Source organism: Dicentrarchus labrax, unplaced genomic scaffold (assembly GCF_905237075.1).
Source record: "Dicentrarchus labrax unplaced genomic scaffold, dlabrax2021, whole genome shotgun sequence".
Lineage (NCBI taxonomy): Eukaryota > Metazoa > Chordata > Actinopteri > Moronidae > Dicentrarchus > Dicentrarchus labrax.
Genome location: NW_026136713.1, coordinates 24,288,224 through 24,309,240, shown reverse-complemented (window position 1 = coordinate 24,309,240; position 21,017 = coordinate 24,288,224). Strand labels below are relative to the sequence as shown.

At 46.2% G+C, this 21,017-nt stretch overlaps 1 long non-coding RNA gene and 1 pseudogene across 1 annotated transcript in view; both read left to right on the top strand.

The window, feature by feature from the left end:
• Positions 1-21,017, top strand: part of LOC127374694 (uncharacterized) — a 108,997-nt gene that overhangs the window by 57,492 nt on the left and 30,488 nt on the right. The window lies entirely within an intron of this gene.
• On the top strand, positions 1,862-1,930 carry LOC127375311 (uncharacterized; annotated as a pseudogene).

Sequence of the window (21,017 nt, the reverse complement as noted above, 5' to 3'; positions counted from 1 at the left end):
TTGCCCAAAACCCTATATAGAAGTGTTAATTTGCGTTGTACATTGCACATGTATAATTGCACAGGCCCCGGAGGTAACATAGTATACTATAGTATATTATAGTGTAAAATCGCATTGTAAATTGCACAGGTATATTGCACAGGCCCCAGAAACAATATGACATAATATAATACAATATGATATGCTGCGTGGTAGGTCAGTTCATTTTGTTTTGGCCAAGAGTCTCACTGTGGCAGGGAAGAAGCTCTTACAAAAGCGTGTCCTGTTTGTGGTGATGCTGTCCGCTCATCTGTGCCTGAGGTTGTATGTGCAGTTTTTGTGTTTGAGCAAGGAGTGAGCTGGATGTAGTGTGTCTCTGATGATTCTCTCTGCTCTGTTTTGACGGCACTGTGTGTAGACTGTGTCCATGGAAGGGAGTTCCGTTCTGATAATCCTCTCTGCAGTCTTTATGACTCTTTGCAGAGCCTTCCTCTCTGTCTGTGTGCTGTTTCCATACCAGACAGTGATGCCTGTGGTGAGGACGCTCTCTATCAGTCCTTTGCAGACCAGGTTTTCTGAGCAGCCTGATGAAATACAGTCTCTGTTGGGCTTTTTTCACTGTGGCAGCAGTGTTCAAAGTCCAGTTCAGATCTGATGTTACTTGTAGTCCCAGGAATCTATAACTGTCAGCCCTCTCCACCTCAGTCCCCTTGATGATGAGGGGCTGCAGGGGGGGTGGATTTTTTCTGAAGTCCATGATTACTTCTCTTGTCTTGTCTGTGTTGAGGCTTAGGTCGTTGGATGTTCATTAATTATTCCAGACAGATCTCAAATGTTGTGTTTGTGTAGCATGCACAGTTCTTTACTTTACGCAAGCCAACCAAATGCATTGGGCTCTTTTCTTTTTTCTTCCTCAAGGTGCTTTGTTGAAGTTTTTTGGTGGCCCACAACAACAACATCAGCAGCGGCAGCAGCAGCAGCAGACCTCTACACATCAAAGCAGGAACTTATTTTGTGTCCTTTTTAAAGTTAAGATTACAGTGACTTGCTCTCCCATTTAAAATATATCGTGGGATCTATCTGATTTCACATGACAACACAAATATTTTTCTTAATGTTGTAATGATGTTCGGAGGTGCTTAGATATGGAAGACATAGTGGCTGCACTTGCAGAAGCCAAGGCCCGCATAGCAGCAATTTTAGGAAGCAAAAGGCACTACTATTGGACTGTGGATACAGGACCAAGGTGTCACAGCAAGTCTAAAGTTCTACCTTTCCACTTTAATTCCTTGTTTGTTTGTTTGTTTTTGCTTGGTTGTGTTTTTCTATCATTCTGAAAAATCTGCACATCAAAGTTATGTTTCTTTTTCTGTTATTTGTGTATTGTACGCAAAGTTTGCATTTAGATAGTAATGTTATTATTGATTTTATATGTTATTGTTTAATAGAAGATGTCTTTACTGATCCGTAGTCCTGTACGTCATTCATCGTGATTCTGGGGGACAGCATGGTCCTTCTTGCCTAGGGCCCCCAGGGGGGGCTAGAAACGCCCCTGTATCTCCAACGGGTGGGAGGAGCTAGAGTTTGCACCAATCGTTGCTGTCTGACGCTATGTCTATTTGCATAGAATTCCCGTCAGCCCCCTGTGCTCCTCAGAATAAGAAAATACGGCTCTGGACGGCTCAGTTTGTGTCTAGATGGGTCACCGTAGGTACAGAACTCACGGTACAACACACAGACTCCTCATTATTGTTGTTACCGGCGGTCTGAGAGCCGTTTAGAAGCGGTTTAAGCCTTTTTAGCTGTGTCTGAGTGGAACCACGAGGCAACACTCTGCCGCCACAGACTCCCTATGAATAGCTCACAGAGACGGGGTGTAATCGTGTTACTCTGGTAGCACATATCCTAAAATTGGAACGATACAGAGAAGATTAGCATGGCCCCTTTACAAATATATTGTTGTGTGTATGTCCGTCCGTCCGCTCACTCAAACGCCGCTGAATGAATGACACTGACCGTGGCTGTGGCTTTGGGGGTGGGCGGGACATGCGGCGAGCTGTCCAATCACAGCACAGCACCCAAATGGAACAGACCAATGGGGTTGACCTGGCCTTCACCCATTGGCCTGTTCCATTTGAGCATGAGCCAATGATAGCCTCTGAAATCGGTAGGTGGGCACATTTATGTGGAACACAGGTACAGAGACGAAGGCTGTCCCAGAGGCGCAAGGATGACACGCAAATTCGTGAAGCATTCCTCATTTTTCACCCTGGTCACATCTAAAAGTTAACCCTAACCCTAACCCTCTTATTTAGGGTTAGTCAGGATGGGTCAAGAGGTCCAGCTTGAGGGTTAGGGTTAGGGTTAGGATGAATTTAAAGCACGATGACTCTCCCTGTACCATCAGTTTGATAGCACAGTTTGGAATAGAGAGCCAAAGGAAAGCACTGTCCGGCGCAAGTCACTCGGAGCCCTCCCCACTGTGTCCTCCCGCCCAGTTGGCCACTGCTGCCCTCAGAGTGAGACCAACCCAGAAGGGCAACAGCATTAACCACTTATAACCCAAAACCACCCCCCATCCTGCTATCAACATCAGAAAAAAGTCCCAAACCCCCTTTCCCCACCACCGCCCTACTACTCAGACCACCAGGCAACCCAGACTACAGAAAATATGTCCCGACACACTCCAAGCGGATCGAATTACAAAAGAACCTCCCGCCTCCCACTAGTCCTAAAAGTAGTCAAACTCCTATTTTACGGACACATCGTCAGTAGTGGACCTTGAGATCCTTGGGTGTTTCGGCCATTATCACTAGACACCCTCACTCAAGGGAGGCCCCACCGGGGTTGATCAGTCCCCAGGGTGTGTCCTGCTAAGTGCTTAGATATATACAAGTGCAACTTGGATAAGTCTGGGTAAACTCCAGATAAATTACCTGTAAGTATTAGACATATCGCAAGTAGGACTTCAATAAGTCTAGATCTACGTATTAAATATACACAAGAGCAACTCAATAAGCATGGACGTACGCATTAGATAAACGCAAGTAAGACTTCAATAAGTCTGAATATACGTGTTAATGTACGCAAGTTCAGCTCAATGAGTATGAGTATACGTACCAGATATACGCAAGTACCTCTACGTATTAGATTTACGCAAATACACCTCAAGAAGCCTGGATCACATTAGATATTCGATACACGCAAGTCCGACTACAATCAGCCTGGATACACATTAGGTATTAGATACACGCAAGCCTGACTACACAAGGTCTGGAGAACATATTGGGTAAAAAACAGGCCCAGGAAACCTAGTCCTACCCACACATAGTCCTAACCCCCCATACTACAACGCTAATCGCCCATGTGAAAAGGAAACTACAACCGATACCACAAACTAAAATTAAAAAACTGCCCGGAGCTGTGAACGTACTGCCAAAAAGACACACATACACATACTTACCCCCTGCGCACCACAGACCAGTTGTTAACACCGCAAGGTAGCTCTGGTTTGAGCATTCAGGGTTGAGAACTGGGTCTCCCATACCTATTCCTGCAAAGCAATCCCCTTGCTTGCTCCTCCTGTGCCACCATACACCGCACGACCCCAGGAATCATTGCCCTCCCCGCCACCCGATACTCACCAATAAATTGTTTCCTACTGCAAGGCCTTGTCCCTAGCCCCACCCCTCATACCTAAGCCCAAAATCCAGGCTCCCTTGCCGTGGTGCTCTCTAAACAAAACTAATCCGCCCCCTCACCCCGCCCCTAACTCCTCCTACGAATAAAGTACCCAGGCCCACCGCTTATCCCAAATTACCCAGGGGGCCCGTCCTGCCCGTGAAAGTCAATATCTACCCCCCCAAAAAAAACCAAAACAAAAACCCGACCTCTATTCGAAAAACCTAGTTAGGACTATTGCTAGAGTACAAAACTATGCATGAGACTACTCCCTGATCCACCCACCACGGGACTCGAACCCCAGACTCCCAAATCCAAGCTTGCAATTTATCTAATGTGCCAACCACACTCCCAACAAATTGTATCCATAGGACTATTTTTATGGTGCCACCAGTGTTATGGTTAGGGCAAAGGCAAGGCCAGGTGTAAATGGGGTTAGAATGCCTTTTGGGTCAAGGTTGTCCAATTAGGACTATTGCTAGAGCACAAACCACTATGCGTGAGACAAACGTCTTTTGTGTCAAGGTTGTCCAACCGAGACTAATGCTAGGATACAAAACTGTGCGTGAGACAGCATGCCTTTTGGATCGCGATTGTCCAATTGGGACTATTGCTAGAGTACAAAAACTATGCGTGAGACTACTCCCTAATCCACCCACCACGGGACTCGAACCCAGACTCCTCAACCCAAGCTCTCAGTTTATCTAATGCGTCAACCAGACTCGCCACAAATTGTATCCATAGGACTATTTTTAGTACCACCAGTGCTTATGGTTAGGGCAAAGGCAAGGCCCGGTATAAATGGGGTTAGAATGCCTTGGGTCAAGGTTGTCCAATTGGGACTATTGCTAGAGTACAAAACTATGCGTGAGACAGAACGCCTTTCGGGTCAAGGTTGTCCAACCGGGACTAATGCTAGGGTACAAAGCTATGCGTGAGACAGCATGCCTTTTGGATCGCGATTGTCCAATTGGGACCAATGCTAGAGTACAAAACTAGGCATGAGACAGAATGCCTTTCTGGTCAAGGTTGTCCAATTGGGACTATTGCTAGAGTACCAAAACTAGCATGAGACTACTTCCTGATCCCCCCACCACCACAGGACTATGGTTATTATGGTTATTATGGTTAGGGCAAGGGCAAGGCCAGGTATAAATGGGGTTAGAATGCTCTTTGCGGTCAAGGTTGTCCAATTGGACTACTGCTAAAGTACAAAATTTATGAGTAGGATCACTCTCTAATCCACCCTCCCTGGGACCCCAAAGGGGAAGAAAAAAAGAGAAAAAAGGAAAAGAAAGGAAAAAAGGGGGGAAGGGGGAAAAAAAGAGAGAGAGAGAGAGAAAAAAAAGGGGGAAAAAAAGAAAAAGGAGAAAAAGAGAAAAAAAGGGGGGAGAAAAAAAAGGGAAAAAAAGGGGGGAAAAAAAGGAAAGAAAGTGAAGAAAAAGAGAAGAAGAAGAAGGAAAAAGAAAAGGAAAAAAAGGGGGGAAGGGGAGAAGAAGAAAAAGAGGAGGAAGAAGAAGAAGAAGAAAAAAAAGAAAGAATAGAAAGAAAAGAAAGAAAAAAGGGGGGAGAAGAAGAAGTAAAAAAGAGAGAAGAAAGAAGAAAGAAGAAGAAGAAGGAGGAAAAAGAAAAAGGAAAAAAAGGGGGAAAGGGAAGAAGAAAAAAAGAAGAAGAAGAAGAAGGAAAAGGAATAAGAAAAAGAAGAGAAAAGAGAAAAAGAAATAAAAAGAGAAAAAAAGAAGAAGAAGAAGAAGAAGAAGAAAAAGAAGAAAAAAGGGGGGGAAGAAGAAGAAGAAGAAAAAGGAGAGAAAAAAAAGAGAGAAAAAAAAGGGGGAAAAAAGAAAAAAAGGAAAAGGAAGAAGAAAAAGGGGGACAAGAAAAGGGGGGAGGGAAAGAAGAAGGGAGTACTAAACCATTGGGAATTGCTAAAGAATGGAGAGCATATTGAGACCCCGTCCATCCCAGGACCCCCGGCTGCAAGAAGGTGAAAAAGGACCAAAAAAAGAACCAAAAAAAAGGGGGGAAGGGGCAATCGGAGGGGTCAGAATCTGGCTCTCCTGAACCACTGTCGGCTGAGTCCCTCCTCCTCATATCCACTCCTGCCCCCTCCTCCCATGCTCTTCAAATTTTATTAACAGACAATAGTACAAGAACCAAAAAAAACAAAAATTGCAACCCAGGGGTACTAGGACCCACCCCAAGCCCACCACCCCCAATCCCCCACATCACAACCCTTAAATTCCCTACCACGTCATCCCCCTAGCTAATTAGACCCCCTCTCCACCGAACGAAGGGTCAATTTGGCCAGTTTTTCAATCACTGTCCGTTTCTCCCCCTTTTTCCTCCTTCCTTCCGCTATCTCATCCTCACCTCCTAACCCTCCACCCTCCTCCGCCATCGGTTGCCCTACCTCCTCCTCAATCTTAACTGCCATGTCGCCCACTGTCTGTGTCCCCCTCTCGCATTCAGTTGCTCCCGTTGTCATTGTTCTTGTTGTCCACCTTGCCGTTGTCACGTCCCTTGTCCTCACCCTTGTGGTAGCTGCCGTCGTTGTCCTAGCCATGGTCGTTACCGCCCTCGTCGCACTTGGCATTACCGTCGTCCTTGCCTTGGCTCGTGCTGTTGCTGTTGTCAAAGCTGTTGTTGTAGTCATGACCGTTGTCGGTGCCGTCGTAATGGCTGTTGTTTCTGCCGTAGCCCCTGCTGAAGTAGGTGTTGTGGTTTTGAATGTAGTTGCTGCCATTGTCCGGACTGCCATTGTTATCATTGCCGTTGTGGTTGTTGTTGCCGTGGTCATCGCCGAAGTCCCCGCCGTCATCATCGCTGTTGATTCCGTCTCCATCGCCGTGGCCATTGTCGTTGCTGATATTGTTACTGGTGCTGCCGCCATAGCAGTGCTGCTCCCTGGCATGGCAACCTCCGCGTCATCCCGCCTCCCGCCTCCACGCCTTCCTGGGTGCCGTTTCTCCTCCAGATCCACTCCGTGCTCGTCTGCATGGCCCCTGTCGGCTCCTCCGCGGTCTTCCCCTTCTGAGATACGGAGCCGTAGGCACCCATAGTGGGCCCGGGAATCCCACCCGATGCAGAATGTCCGCCGCCCCCATCACCGCCTCCTGCCTCAGGTTCCCATGTCCTCTCTGGGCCCACCTTAGGGCCACCTCCCAGGCAATCAGGCCCTCCTCTTTAGGGAGCCCCGACAGTACTACCTCTAGCTTCCCCAACTCCGTCACATAATGCTCCTCTAAAATCCGCAGGCTTATGTGGGCCCAATTCCTATTGTTCCCTCCTAACCACAACGCTGTGTCTGCCGCAGGGGCCGCTGGGTGGATTGCCAACCCCAGCCAATTCTCGACCCATGTAAAAAATCTAGGTGCTTCCCAGTCCCCCCCTGTCCTACGTACATGTCCTAAATGGTGCTGCACCTTAATCACCTTGAACACTGCTCTTACCAATTGGTGAGAAGGCGATCCCGGTGGACGTTCCCGGCCCGGTGCTTCCAAAACGTCCATCCCCCTCCCGCCCCCCTCCCTCTCCCCCCTTCCCTCCCTCCCTCCCTCCCCCTCTCTCTCGCCCTCCCCCCCTCCCCCTCTCCCGCCGCCTCCCCCTCCCCCTGTCTATGGCCATACACCCTTGTACGAAGTGCATTCTTCGTCTCGCCCACATACTGCTTCCCGCACTTCCGGCAAAAGAGCAAATACACCACATTATAAGATGAGAGTGTTATGCCTCGTTGAATCAAATGCCGCGTCCGATTAACATGATTCCGTACCACCCCGACCCCGGATGTTGTTTGTATCGTGCACCGGGAGACCTGTGGGCGCATTGGTGGAAGCCTTGCCCTGACCAATAAGTCCTGCAGATTAGGATTCTTTTTGTATGCCGAGATCACCCTAAAACACTCTCCCAGCCTTGTCCCCGTCATTATCTCCTTAAAGTTGTTTTTAAGAACCCAGTTAGCCCGTACCCGTATGCAGAATAATTGGATACAATTGGGATTAGCAAATCCTCCGACCCACGGCCTGACGGGCCCTCCCCCCTCAATGCCTCCTTTCTAATCCTACGCAGAAAGGTTCGAGCATACCCCCTTTTTTTTAAGGCCTGAAAGAGTATTTTGATAGCCTCCCCCAAATCTTCCCTTCTCGTACAGATTCTCCGAAAGCGTAGGATTTGGGAGCGGATGATACCCCGAAACGTGTGCCTAGGGTGAAAACTGTGTTTGTGAAGCAGAGCATGGGAATCCGTAGGCTTAAAGTACACCCGGATATCCAATCTCCCTGTTCGGGCGCCCCTTGAATGTGACAGTGTCCAAAAAGTTAATTTCTTGCTCATGGGATACGGTTTTAAGTTTAATTGATGGGTGATGATCATTGAGTGTTGCTACGAATTGATCAAAATCCTCCCTCGTACCCGTCCATACAGCCCAAATGTCATCCAGAAACCGCAGATATACCACTGGCCTATTTGCGCATTTGAGCAGTGCTGTCTCCTCCCACTCCGCCATATAGATATTGGCATACGCCGGGGAGAACCGCTTACCCATAGCCGTGCCCTTAACCTGAAGGAAACTACGTCCATTAAACTCAAAATCATTACATGTAAGATTAATGTACAAGAGTTCCAATATGTATTCATCCGGACGCCTCGGATCTGGGAATTTCTCCATAATTCCCCTTACTGCCGCCATACCCATCCGTGTATCAATATTCGTATACAAGTTCTCCACATCCATAGAGAAAAAGAGAGCCCCTTGCGACAATGTCAACAATTTGACCTTCTGAACGAAGTCATTGGTATCCTTGACGTAACTAGGGTGTTTGTCTGACAGTGGGTTCAAAAAGTAATTCACAAATTCTGCTGTCCCATAGGATTCGCTACCACAATCAGACACTATAGGGCATCCCGGAGGGACCCCATATGGTACCGGCCATGATTCCGGGGGCTTGTGGATCTTTGGCAAGAGGTAGAAATACCTCGGTCGCGGGGGTGTGACCTCCCCCTTGAGATACATAACTTGTGACCTCGATACATATTTATCCTGCACCAATTGGTCCAAGATCTGGCCCACCCGAACTGCTGTCCGCGGATACATGGGTTGTTCTAATGGTTGGTAATACGAGGTGTCGTTGAGCTGCCTCATAGCCTCCTCGACGTAATCTCGCCTGTCCATAATAACCACCACTGCCCCTTTATCCGCCGGTTTGATCACGATTGTTTTCAGTGCTCGTAGCTCCTTAAGAGCCCGTATCTCCTCCTTGCTTAAATTAGCCCTATTCTGAGTCATGGATAATTTAGCTAAATCCCCTTTATCCTTAGATATTAGTATTTTGAGCTCCCTGGGTAACAACTCGTCGCCTGGTTCCCATTCGGATTTTTGGTGAAATGGTATCCCCCCCCACTGCTTTGAGAATCCCCCATATGCCGCCAATTTAAGCCTCCTATGATACTCTTGTACGTGCCCCGCCAGGGATTGGCGGACGTCCTTAAATGCAGTCGCCGTGGGTATAAATGAGAGGCCTTTCCGCAGCAGTTGAAAATGTGCTAATGTGAAACTAAAAGACAAAGACAAATTAATGATTGATTTATCCCCTCTCGCGATGCCCGAGCACCCCAGGGGGTTAATCCCTAATTGTCCCCTTTCCAAAGGCACTACCCCAAAGACCGTTTCCAGTGTTCCCATATCGCCCTCCCCGATTCCGGAACCCAGTGAATCCAATCCTTCCCTGTCCGCAACGTTCCCTCTGGCAGGCAGGGAATAAACTGTTTGGTGTCCCTAATTACCTGATTGAGAATCCTAAGATTCTGTTTAATTGTGGGCTTCAGGCACTCTGAATAGTCGACTAATGGGATCAAGACCCGTGCAAATGGGAACGTGGCCTGTGCCGCCCCCAGTAAACGACTCACTCTCCCCTGCAATATGGTGGGGTTCCCTGTTTCTCTGTCGTTTAAACCAAAACTTAAGACCACCGCCTCCACCTCCGTCCGTGAAGGAGTCTTGTTCCGTAAAATATATGAGGCGTTTGTTAGATTTGCCCCTGGAAAACAATCCACCTGGATCCTGTTGTCCTCAATCACAGGAAGCCTGGCCAAATTCGAATCCCCCACAATGAGAATTACCCTCTGGGGGTTTAAGGCCCAGTTCCGAGCCTTATTCCCCTCATGTTCATGACGCTCAAACAGTGCAGTTTCTGGAGGATCCCACATAAACCTTTCTAATTCCCTCCACTCCCTATCTGGGTCCGAGGGACCCGCCTGTTCCTGCGGAACGTTCAACCCGACCTGTGGGGTTGGAGGAGGTGGTGAAACCGAAGCCCCTCGCACCCCACCCTTGGGTGCTCTGACCCAAGCCCTACGCTGCTCCTTTGGGGCTAACTCTACTCGCGGGATCTCCTCCACCCAATCCTCCCCAAACACCCACTCCAAATCCTCCTCCCCTACCTCTGTTACTGAATCTACCTCTGCCCATGCCCCCCCAAAAAATTGCATGCCCCCCCCTTCCTGTTGTTGGCAGGGTTTCCGTGTAGTTGGCACCAGGCTAGTTCCCGCTATCCTATCCGCAAATGATCCCTTCCGCTGGGACGATACCTGTTCCCTCGCCGAATCCCCCCTCCCTGCTAGGGTTAGGGTTAGGTTTGAAGTTGAGTGATATTTGAAAACAGAGTGTGTTTATGGTGCGCTGGCCTGGGAGCGTGCGGTCCGTTGCCTTCCACCCGCCTCCCTGGAAATGAAATTCAACTGGAGTTGTGGTAATAACAGTTAATATGGGTATGAGTGGGACAGATACATATAATAAAAAAAACATCAATTAAACACCACATGACAAAATCAAGTGAAGCCCAGAATACAATTATCCTGGACTAAAGATTTCTGGTGTGTTTTTTTCTTTTTTTCTCTCTTTTTTTCAATAGGTGCGGCCCAGCACGAGCGCCGATGGTGTGGCGGTGGATTTTCAAAATAAGAGTGTATGATAATGGAAAGAAAAAGTCATGGTTATGCAAATTGTAGTGTTAATACATTGATGAAATAAACAGGAACAGACAAGAGTGATGTTGTATTTGTTCTAAAAGGTATTGTTTATTAGTAAGTCCAATTGTTTGTATTTCTTCATATTATTTCTGGTTGTCTATGATGTTCCTTAAGCTGTGGAGGAAAAAGATTACATGTTATGGTAATATGTCATACATTCGTTTAAACCATGTGGATTTCTGGAGTTCAGTTTCTGAATCCAGTTCCCCTCCGCTCTCTTCCTCTGTCCCGGGCTCCAGAAGGGGTTGCTCTCTACGCCAAAAATGATGAGGTTATTGGAGGGGTGTATCTGAAAATGCTGTACCAGGTGAGTTTCCCGCTCGGCCTTTCTAATGTCATATAGGTGTTGTGAAAGCCTGGTGTTGATGCTATTGCCTGTTTCCCCTATATATATGAATTTGCAGAATGTACAAAGAATGCAGTAAACAGTGTTTATTGTATTCGGTGTGAAGTGTCCCTGAAGTGGATAAGATCTATGACTGTGGATGTTGGTTATGGATGTGGACAGGCGGAAGTGTACACGCCGCAAATGGGGCCGTACTCCTCCCCCCGCGCTGGAAAAAAGCGAGCGCGTCAGTAAATCTTTTAAATTTTTATTTTTTCTGTTTGCAGAAATAACTTTATATTTTTGGTATAGATCAAATGATTGTCCTGCTTTATTGAAATTATTCTTCCATTTATGTTGCATAGGGATGCAGCTGTGAGAGAAAGTAGTTACGAGAGGGAGGAGGAGGGGCTCCTGTGCAGTAGCGGTCACTTCAAAGGGATCCCCATCCGACTGATGCAGGCACGTGATTGACTGATTATTGGACAGGTCCAGGGAAGCATGGTCAGAGCGAGTAGGAGAGAGCGCGGCCAGTGTGGAGTTTTTAATTGTTCTGAGAAACCGGGTACTATATCCTCTCTTCCTGAGGCTACTGAAGAGGGTGCTTATGGCTGTTTGTAAGTGTTCCTCTTCTGAGCAAATTCTGAAAAAACGTATGATTTGGGATTTAATGATGCCTTTGTAAGTGTGCTTCGGGTGGTAGCTGCGTTTGTGTAACAGCGCATGCGTGTCGGTTGGTTTAAAGAAAACCTTAGTTAGAAGTTTTTTATAGCCGTTATCTGTGGGTTGAAAATATACTGTGGTGTCTAGGAAATTAATATGTGTGTTGCTTATTTCATATTTGACTTTAATGGATGGGTGATGTTCGTTGAGTGTGTTAATGAAGTCCTTAAATGTGTTGATGCCATGTGGCCATGCTCCGATGATGTCATCCAAATAACGTAAGTAGAATAACGGTTGTAATTTACATTTAGATAAAGCTTCTCTCTCCCACTCACTCATATAGATGTTAGCATAAGATGGTGCATACCGATGTCCCATGGCCGTTCCCTGGACCTGTAAGTAGTGTGTATCATTAAATACAAAATCGTTATTGTTTAAACATAAGGTGAGTAGTTGTATGATTTCGTCGTCAGGTCTCGAGTCAACTGGGTGTTTGTTCATTGCATTTCTAACAGCTCTGAGGCCCATTTCTGTATTTATGTTGGTGTAGAGGCTGTCTATGTCAATAGTGAACAGGTGGGCCTGGGGAGGGATGTGTAATTGGCGAATTTTTGTGAGGAAGTCATAAGTGTCTTTCAGGTAGCTGGGGTGCCTGTTAGAGAGGGGTCCTAAATATGAATCTATAAATTTGGAGATGTTATAGGTACAACTGTTACAGTCAGAGACTATAGGTCTTCCTGATGGGACCTGGTAGGGGATTGTCCAGGTCTCTGGTTCTTTATGAATTTTTGGGAGTAAATAGAACTGTCTGGGGCGGGGATCTGCGGAACCGTACAGATAATCTCTCTGTTTGGCTTTAATGTATCCTTTGATGTACAAATTTTGTAATATTTTCTTTATGTGGATCTGTGTTTGAGGTTGTATGCTGTGGTCTATTGTTTTGTAGTGTGATGAATTACTGAGTTGCCTGTTCGCTTCCAATATGTATTGTTGTTTGTCCATGATTATGATTTTTGATCCTTTGTCTGCTGGTTTTATGATTATGTGTTTGTGTTTTATAAGTTCAGTGATGGCCTGTCTCTCATCTGTAGAGAGATTATCCGTACGGTCCGCAGTATTTGTCCCATGGATAAGTACCTGATGGTCTGCTCTGATGAGTTCTTTTGTTGTACTGTGGAGTTGGTGCCAGTTCGGTTGCCATGTTGAAGGGGATATGAAAGGTAAGTGTCTTGTGCTTTTATTTTGAAAGTAATCTATTAATTTAATTCGTCTGTGGTATGTGTCTATGTCATTGTTAAGTGTTACCATGTTGGTGTGAGTGGGTCTGGGGATGAAAGATAGGCCCCTCTCTAACAGGCTGATTTGAGCTGCTGTGGGTGTGAAGATGGTGGACAAATTGAGGATGTTGGCTCGAGACCCCCATGACAAATCTACTGCTGTTGTAGGTGAGTGAATTGGGATTAACGGTTTGTTTTGTGTAGGTGGAACGGGGTGTAAAAAGTTTACCAGTTTAAACCAAGCTGACCGCACCAGTGGACGAGGATCCCTTCTGCTGTCTCTGCTGTCCAGTGGATGTTGTCTGAGTGAGTTGTGAAGTCCTTCTCTGGATATGCTTCCAGGTATGGCAGGTGAGTTATGATGAACTTATTGATTGTATTTAGGTTCTGTTTTTCTATTGTAGATAGTCGTGGTGAGTAGTTGATTACTGGGATTCTGATATCTGCATTTGGAAAGGCCGAGCGGGCTTTATTCATCATCTGTCTTAATTGTTTAATGGATGTTTTTTTAGGGTCCTGGTCCCGGTTATTGAGGCCCACCGAGAGGATCACCAGTTTGGTCTCTGTGTGAATTGGTGTTTTTTCCAGCAATTTGTCGAAGTGGTACATTCGGGCACCTGGGTAGCTGTCAGCCTGGATCTCAGAGTGTGTGAAGGTGGGTATTCTGTTGATATTTGAGTCACCCAAAATTAGAATAGGCTTGTGGATATTAACATGCCATTCTTTGAGTTTTTGGTATTTCTCGGCTCGGTGGCAGGAGGGTTCAGAGGTCAAGCTCATGTCCACAGTTTTGGTGGGAGGGGTTAGGTTTTTGGTTCCAAATTGTGTTATATTGGAGGGCTGTGAAGAGAGATCAGAGTTGTAATTTGGGTCTGTCATTTGGACTTTTGGACCTGATTTTCTCATCATGTCTACTCCCTTATTTTTTTCAGTTTCTCCAAAACCCCGATCAGTGTGGACTGAGGTTGTGGACACCAAAATGTTGGTGGTGTCCTCTGTTGCTATCACCGCGCCGAGTTCATTAGTAGGGTGGGTGGATGTGATGTGGCCACTGTGTGGATGAATGTTCTGGTGATTATTGTTTTTAAGTAATGGAGTGTTTGTGTTTTTTCTGTTTTTTCCAGGCTGACAGCTGGGCCAGGAGGCCTTGGCCTCTGCCGATCCCTGGGGGCATGACCTGTTGGGAGAGGTGGGCAGTGAGTGAGCCTGTCTGTGTGATGGCAGGTTAAGTCTGAGGAAAGAAGGAATGGAGGCAGAGGTTTCGCTGGGAGGGGGGACCGATGAGGAAAACCTCGGTCTTTTAGTGGACCGTGTGGTCTCCCCTCTGTTGAGGAGGGGTCCCGGAGATCGGCCTCGAGACTGGGGCGCCAAACCCTGCAACACCCTGCTGTAGGTGTGTGTTTTCTTATGTGTGTGTCGTGCTGGGCTCAATGAGTGTTCCCGTGCAGGGGTGTGTAGTTGGTATGTGTTATTGCTATGTGTAGTGTTTGTAGTTGCTGTATGTGCTTTTTTCTTTGTTGTTAATCTGTTTTCTCTATTTTTAGGAGTGAGGCGCCCACTGGTGGCGAGAGCCGGGAACTCCGGGTCCCCTCCTGTTAGAGTGTTTCGCTCCTCTGTGTGCTGCAGCAAACTTTCAGCAGCATTACCAAAATCCACAGGCTGTGAAAAAGAATGGTTAGATTGAGGGGAGGAAGAGTTAGGGTCAGTGAGATACACAGAAAAGACATCTTCATCCGACTGGCAGGGAGAAGGGGAGGGAGAAGGGGGACATGAGGAAGAATCTGTGTTGAAGAGATAATTCTGTGCTTGTATGATTGTGTCTGGATCCAATCTGTCTCCGTAGCGCCTGCGAGCCCAGTTAGCAGCTACTTTCAGTGCTAGCTCGTCACCTGGTGTGTTTAATAATGTTTCTATTGTACCTTTGTAGTGTTTGTTTAGTATTTTCATGTTTTCCTTCATCCAGTTATGAGTGTTGTCTTTAATAGACTGTGTTGTTTCTGGTGTTGGTGCTGCTGGTTTTATAAACAGGGCCAGTTTGGTGACCTGTCTCATCATTCCCTGTGGGAAGTTTCCAGTTAGGATGACTCCCTCCACGATGTTCAGGTGATGTATAATCTGTATTAGTTTAAAGTGATGTTTAGCCAATGTTCTGGTTTTTTGGTCCAGTGCCTGTCTAACAGGTGAGTTGTCTGTGTGTGTTGTAGTGTGTGTTCTGTGCTGAAATCTCTCCCTGCTTGTAGCTCTGTGTTGTGTGTAGTGTGTGTGATGTTGTGGGGCCCTATGATGAAAAGCTGTGTGCCTAACCGTATCCCCACGGCCTCACTCCCGTCGGGGCCCACCACCTGCACCCCTGTGATAAGGACCAGAGAAAGATGCACCCACCTGGTTCCATACGCCTCCGAACTGCTGCTGGTGTTGTGGCCGCGGTCTCCATCCCGTATCCTGGCGTCTCGTGTCTGGACGTTGCCTGAAAGACATGCTGAGACGGCGGTGTTTTGTGTTTCGGGTGGGCGCCAGAGGCGGAAGAGAGCGGAGAAACTCCGGCGGGTGATATTCCTCGGTCAGGAAGTTTTAAAACGTAACTTTTAATAAATAAATTTAAAACCAACGAGGGTTTGTGGAGCCAATAAAAGACTATAAAAGGGTTAAAAAAGCAGTGGGCTGACCGGCAGAAACGAGATAGTCCAACGTTTCGCAGTACTCTACTGCTTCATCAGGGAACTGAGTGGCAGAAACGGGTTGCGGTGTGTGAGGGAGCCTTAACAAGGAAAAGAGCCCATTTTCCCTGAGTGGGGCTCCCCCAATCACCGATAGGCACACAGCTGAGGACCCGCCTCCTAATCTAAGTGGACCTATGTAGAGAGGGGGTGTGAGGGGAAAAAAAGGTAAGATAGGTAGAGAGGGAAAAGGGGAGGGGACATAGTAGAGAAGCAGCCTGTGGATGGGAGAAGTGGTTACAATGTATTAGTAATTGGTAGTAATTGCAACATTGTATAATTTGTTAATTGTTTGTTTCCCCCATAGGATCGGCAGAGAATTTGGCAGGTGATCCTCCCGGTGGGTTTGTGCAACTGCACATGATAAATTGTTAATAATTGACAGGGGAGAGAGAGAGAGCGGAGGAGACATTACGTGCCGGGCCGCCCTAAGAGTTTAAACAAACTGTGATGTGGTGATCAAGAGATAAATAAACAAAATAAAAATGAAAATGGGGGAAGGAGAAAGAATGTTTGGATTAAAACATTCTTGGAGTTATGTATATATATAGTATATAATATATTGTATAATGTATTTCGTGAATATATAGGAGTAGAAAAAGGAGAGGGAGGGGGGAAGAAAAAAAGCCAATAATTGGTAATGAATCCTAATTAAGGAATGATATTGAATAAATGAGAAAGGAGTATCCTGAGGAGATGGGTTAGAGTTGAGAGAAAAAAAGAATAAGAAAATAAATGAAGTAGTATTATTAAGTAGTAATAATCATATAGGTAATATGATTGTAATGATAATAATAATAATAATAATAATAATAATAATAAAATAATAATCATGTTATAATAATAATAGTAGTGGTAACGAAAATAAAATATAAAAAAAGTCATGAATATAGTGGTACATGAGAGCTCCCATGGAATTACTGGAGATTAGTAATCCTTATGGTTAGGTCTGTGGTTCAATTGGTTAGGGTTAGGGTCTAAAAACACTGGGTAGGTTACCAAATAATAATTGTGATAATAACAGCAATGGCAATAATAATAACAACAGTGATGATAATGAGAGTAATGGGTTAGGGTTAGGGTTAGGAATAGGGATGAGTGCAGCATTAGACATTTGTCTAATCAGCATGTTTCTCCTCACAGGAAGGTTGTAGAGAGTTCAAAGCAGGTTCAATCTGTTCATTTTTTCCTTCCGCTTCTTTGGGTGTCGGTCTCGACTTCCGGCGATAACCGGAAGTGGGCGTAATTCCGGAAATAGAGGTGAAAATCCTTGTATCTCGGCGAGCGTAGGTCGTAGAGACTCGGGGACAAGTCCTGCGTGTTCAGAAGGGTCAGATTATGGCATACGGAGCGCGTTTCCAAGTGTCTGCGACGTTCGGTTCCGGAGTTATTCCCGTTTGAGTGTGTCCATTCATTGCGAATGGGGCGATGGGTTGTTGGAAAATTTCAAAGTGTCAGCCCTAGTATGGGATTTTTCAGAAAGTGTGTAGGAGCACGTTTCGGGCCATTTGGAGTGGATTGGGACAGGTTTGTATGTTGACTTTTTTGGAGTGTCTGAGGTGGTTGGTTGTGTGTAGGCAAGTGTGGGAGTGGTTAGGTTCAGGGTAGGGCTAATGGGAAAGGTGTTAGTTGGAGTGATAGACATGTCAACAGCGTGCCAGCCATTTGGAAGCTAGGGTTAGGGTTACCCGATAGGAATAGGGATGAGTGCAACATTAGACATTGGTCTAATGAGCATGTTTCTCCTCACAGGAAGGTTGTAGAGAGTTCAAAGCAGGTTCAATCTGTTCATTTTTTCCTTCCGCTTCTTTGGGTGTCGGTCTCGACTTCCGGCGATAACCGGAAGTGGGCGTAATTCCGGAAATAGAGGTGAAAATCCTTGTATCTCGGCGAGCGTAGGTCGTAGAGACTCGGGGACAAGTCCTGCGTGTTCAGAAGGGTCGGATTATGGCAGACGGAGCGCGTTTCCAAGTGTCTGCGACGTTCGGTTCCGGAGTTATTCCCGTTTGAGTGTGTCCATTCATTGCGAATGGGGCGATGGGTTGTTGGAAAATTTCAAAGTGTCAGCCCTAGTATGGGATTTTTCAGAAAGTGTGTAGGAGCACGTTTCGGGCCATTTGGAGTGGATTGGGACAGGTTTGTATGTTGACTTTTTTGGAGCGTCTGAGGTGGTTGGTTGTGTGTAGGCAAGTGTGGGAGTGGTTAGGTTCAGGGTAAGGCTAATGGGAAAGGTGTTAGTTGGAGTGATAGACATGTCAACAGCGTGCCAGCCATTTGGAAGCTAGGGTTAGGGTTACCCGATAGGAATAGGGATGAGTGCAACATTAGACATTGGTCTAATGAGCATGTTTCTCCTCACAGGAAGGTTGTAGAGAGTTCAAAGCAGGTTCAATCTGTTCATTTTTTCCTTCCGCTTCTTTGGGTGTCAGTCTCGACTTCCGGTGATAACCGGAAGTGGGCGTAATTCCGGAAATAGAGGTGAAAATCCTTGTATCTCGGCAACCGTAGGTCGTAGAGACTCGGGGACAAGTCCTGCGTGTTCAGAAGGGTCGGATTATGGCAGACGGAGCGCGTTTCCAAGTGTCTGCGACGTTCGGTTCCGGAGTTATTCCCGTTTGAGTGTGTCCATTCATTGTGAATGGGGCGATGGGTTGTTGGAAAATTTCAAAGTGTCAGCCCTTGTATGGGATTTTTCAGAAAGTGTTTAGGAGCACGTTTCGGGCCATTTGGAGTGGATTGGGACAGGTTAGGGTTAGGGTTAGGGTTAGGGTTAGGGGTTAGGGGTTAGGTTTGGGTTGGGGTGGGGGTCTCCACCTAAGTGGAGGCCCCCAAAGTGCACTCTCCACCCTGTGGATGGCCAGCTCTCCGTCCCCATCTTCTCTAAAGAGGTTTTATATACTCGTTCTATGAGTTATATTAGACTGGTTTCGCCTTTGTTATATGAAGTATAAATATTCTGTTTGTAGGTTTTCAGTTTGACAGTTTTTGCATGTTTTTGTTTTTTATTGTATGGTTCCTTTAATTTTCCTCCATGTGATTTTTGGTTAACCTGCTGTGTTCTCTCTTATGTATGTCAGGTGGCGTTCGCTCGCGACGTTTCGTCCGCTTCTTGGGACTTCTTCAGGCGGCCATGACATACAGGTATTCTAAATTTCTTTTTTTCCCAGGTAGAGGTGAGTATCCCCTTATGGTGAGGTAAGTATTCCCTTTGGTTGAGGTAAGTATTCCCTTTAGTGGAGGTAAGTAATCCCTTTAGTTGAGGTAAGTATTTAGTTTAGTTGAGGTAAGTAACCCCTAACAATGAGCCCCTCTGGGGACATGTGGCTCCCTCAGAGGGCCGTGCCAAACTGAAAACAAAATGTCTGCTGCTCCCTTTTGTACTCATAGCCCCTCCCTTTCTGAAAGTTCGTGTTGCTCCTGGTGTCAATGTAGTGATTTATGTACCCTTCTTTCTCATGCCTTTTTTCAATTAAAAATCCTTTTTCCCTGGCTCCAATTCTTTATCCTTTAACTTATATAGTGTTCATATCTATGATTTACACTTTCTCCATTGGGTATGTGTGCCTCCCTTTAATGGCTACACTTCATCCATAGTATTATCAATGCCTACTGTAGTTAGTGGCTTCATCCATTATATGGGTTATAAATGTCCTTCACTGAGGTTTGAATAAGTTAAGGCCAGTGTTTTGGGGTCAGGGTGGGGGGTTGAAATTGAGTCAGGCCTTGAATTTTAGGGTTAGGGCCACAAAAGGGGCTTAGTATAGGTCCAATTGGTTAGGTTTAGTACAGAAATGTATGGGCTGGGGTTAGATGGGATAGAGTGTGGGATTTAGACTAGGTTTAGCTTAATATAGCTTAGTATGGATAGGAGCACTGACCATTGATCCACAGGAGGCCCTGGCTGGTTAGGTTTGGGTTGGGGTGGGGGTCTCCACCTAAGTGGAGGCCCCCAAAGTGCACTCTCCACCCTGTGGATGGCCAGCTCTCCGTCCCCATCTTCTCTAAAGAGGTTTTATATACTCGTTCTATGAGTTATATTAGACTGGTTTCGCCTTTGTTATATGAAGTATAAATATTCTGTTTGTAGGTTTTCAGTTTGACAGTTTTTGCATGTTTTTGTTTTTTATTGTATGGTTCCTTTAATTTTCCTCCATGTGATTTTTGGTTAACCTGCTGTGTTCTCTCTTATGTATGTCAGGTGGCGTTCGCTCGCGACGTTTCGTCCGCTTCTTGGGACTTCTTCAGGCGGCCATGACATACAGGTATTCTAAATTTCTTTTTTTCCCAGGTAGAGGTAAGTATCCCCTTATGGTGAGGTAAGTATTCCCTTTGGTTGAGGGTTAGGTTTGGGTTGGGGTGGGGGTCTCCACCTAAGTGGAGGCCCCCAAAGTGCACTCGCCACCACTGTGGATGGCCAGCTCTCCGTCCCCATCTTCTCAAAAGAGGTTTTATAATCTCACTATCTGAGTTATATTAGACTGGTTCGCCTTTGTTATATGAAGTATAAATATGTGGGTCCTCCTTTTCTCATGTTATGTTCTCTCTCTTGTATGTCAGGTGGCGTTCGCTCGCGACGTTTCGTCCGCTTCTTGGGACTTCTTCAGGCTGCCATGACATACAGGTGGTTTTCTTGTGATTTTAGAGGTAAGTATCCCCTTAAAGTGAGGTAAGTATTCCTATTAGTTGAGGTAAGTATCCCCTTTAGTTGAGGTAAGTATTCCTTTAAGTTGAGGTAAGTATTTAATTTATTTGAGGTAAGTATTTAGGGTTAGGGTTAGGGTTAGGGTTAGGGTAGGGTTAGGGTTAGGGTTAGGGTTAGGGGTTAGGTTTGGGTTGGGGTGGGGGTCTCCACCTAAGTGGAGGCCCCCAAAGTGGGTTAGGGGTTAGGGTTAGGGTTAGGAATAGGGATGAGTGCAACATTAGACATTGGTCTAATGAGCATGTTTCTCCTCACAGGAAGGTTGTAGAGAGTTCAAAGCAGGTTCAATCTGTTCATTTTTTCCTTCCGCTTCTTTGGGTGTCAGTCTCGACTTCCGGTGATAACCGGAAGTGGGCGTAATTCCGGAAATAGAGGTGAAAATCCTTGTATCTCGGCAACCGTAGGTCGTAGAGACTCGGGGACAAGTCCTGCGTGTTCAGAAGGGTCGGATTATGGCAGACGGAGCGCGTTTCCAAGTGTCTGCGACGTTCGGTTCCGGAGTTATTCCCGTTTGAGTGTGTCCATTCATTGCCAATGGGGCGACTGGTTGTTGGAAAATTTCAAAGTGTCAGCCCTAGTATGGGATTTTTCAGAAAGTGTTTAGGAGCACGTTTGGGGCCATTTGGAGTGGATTGGGACAGGTTTGTATGTTG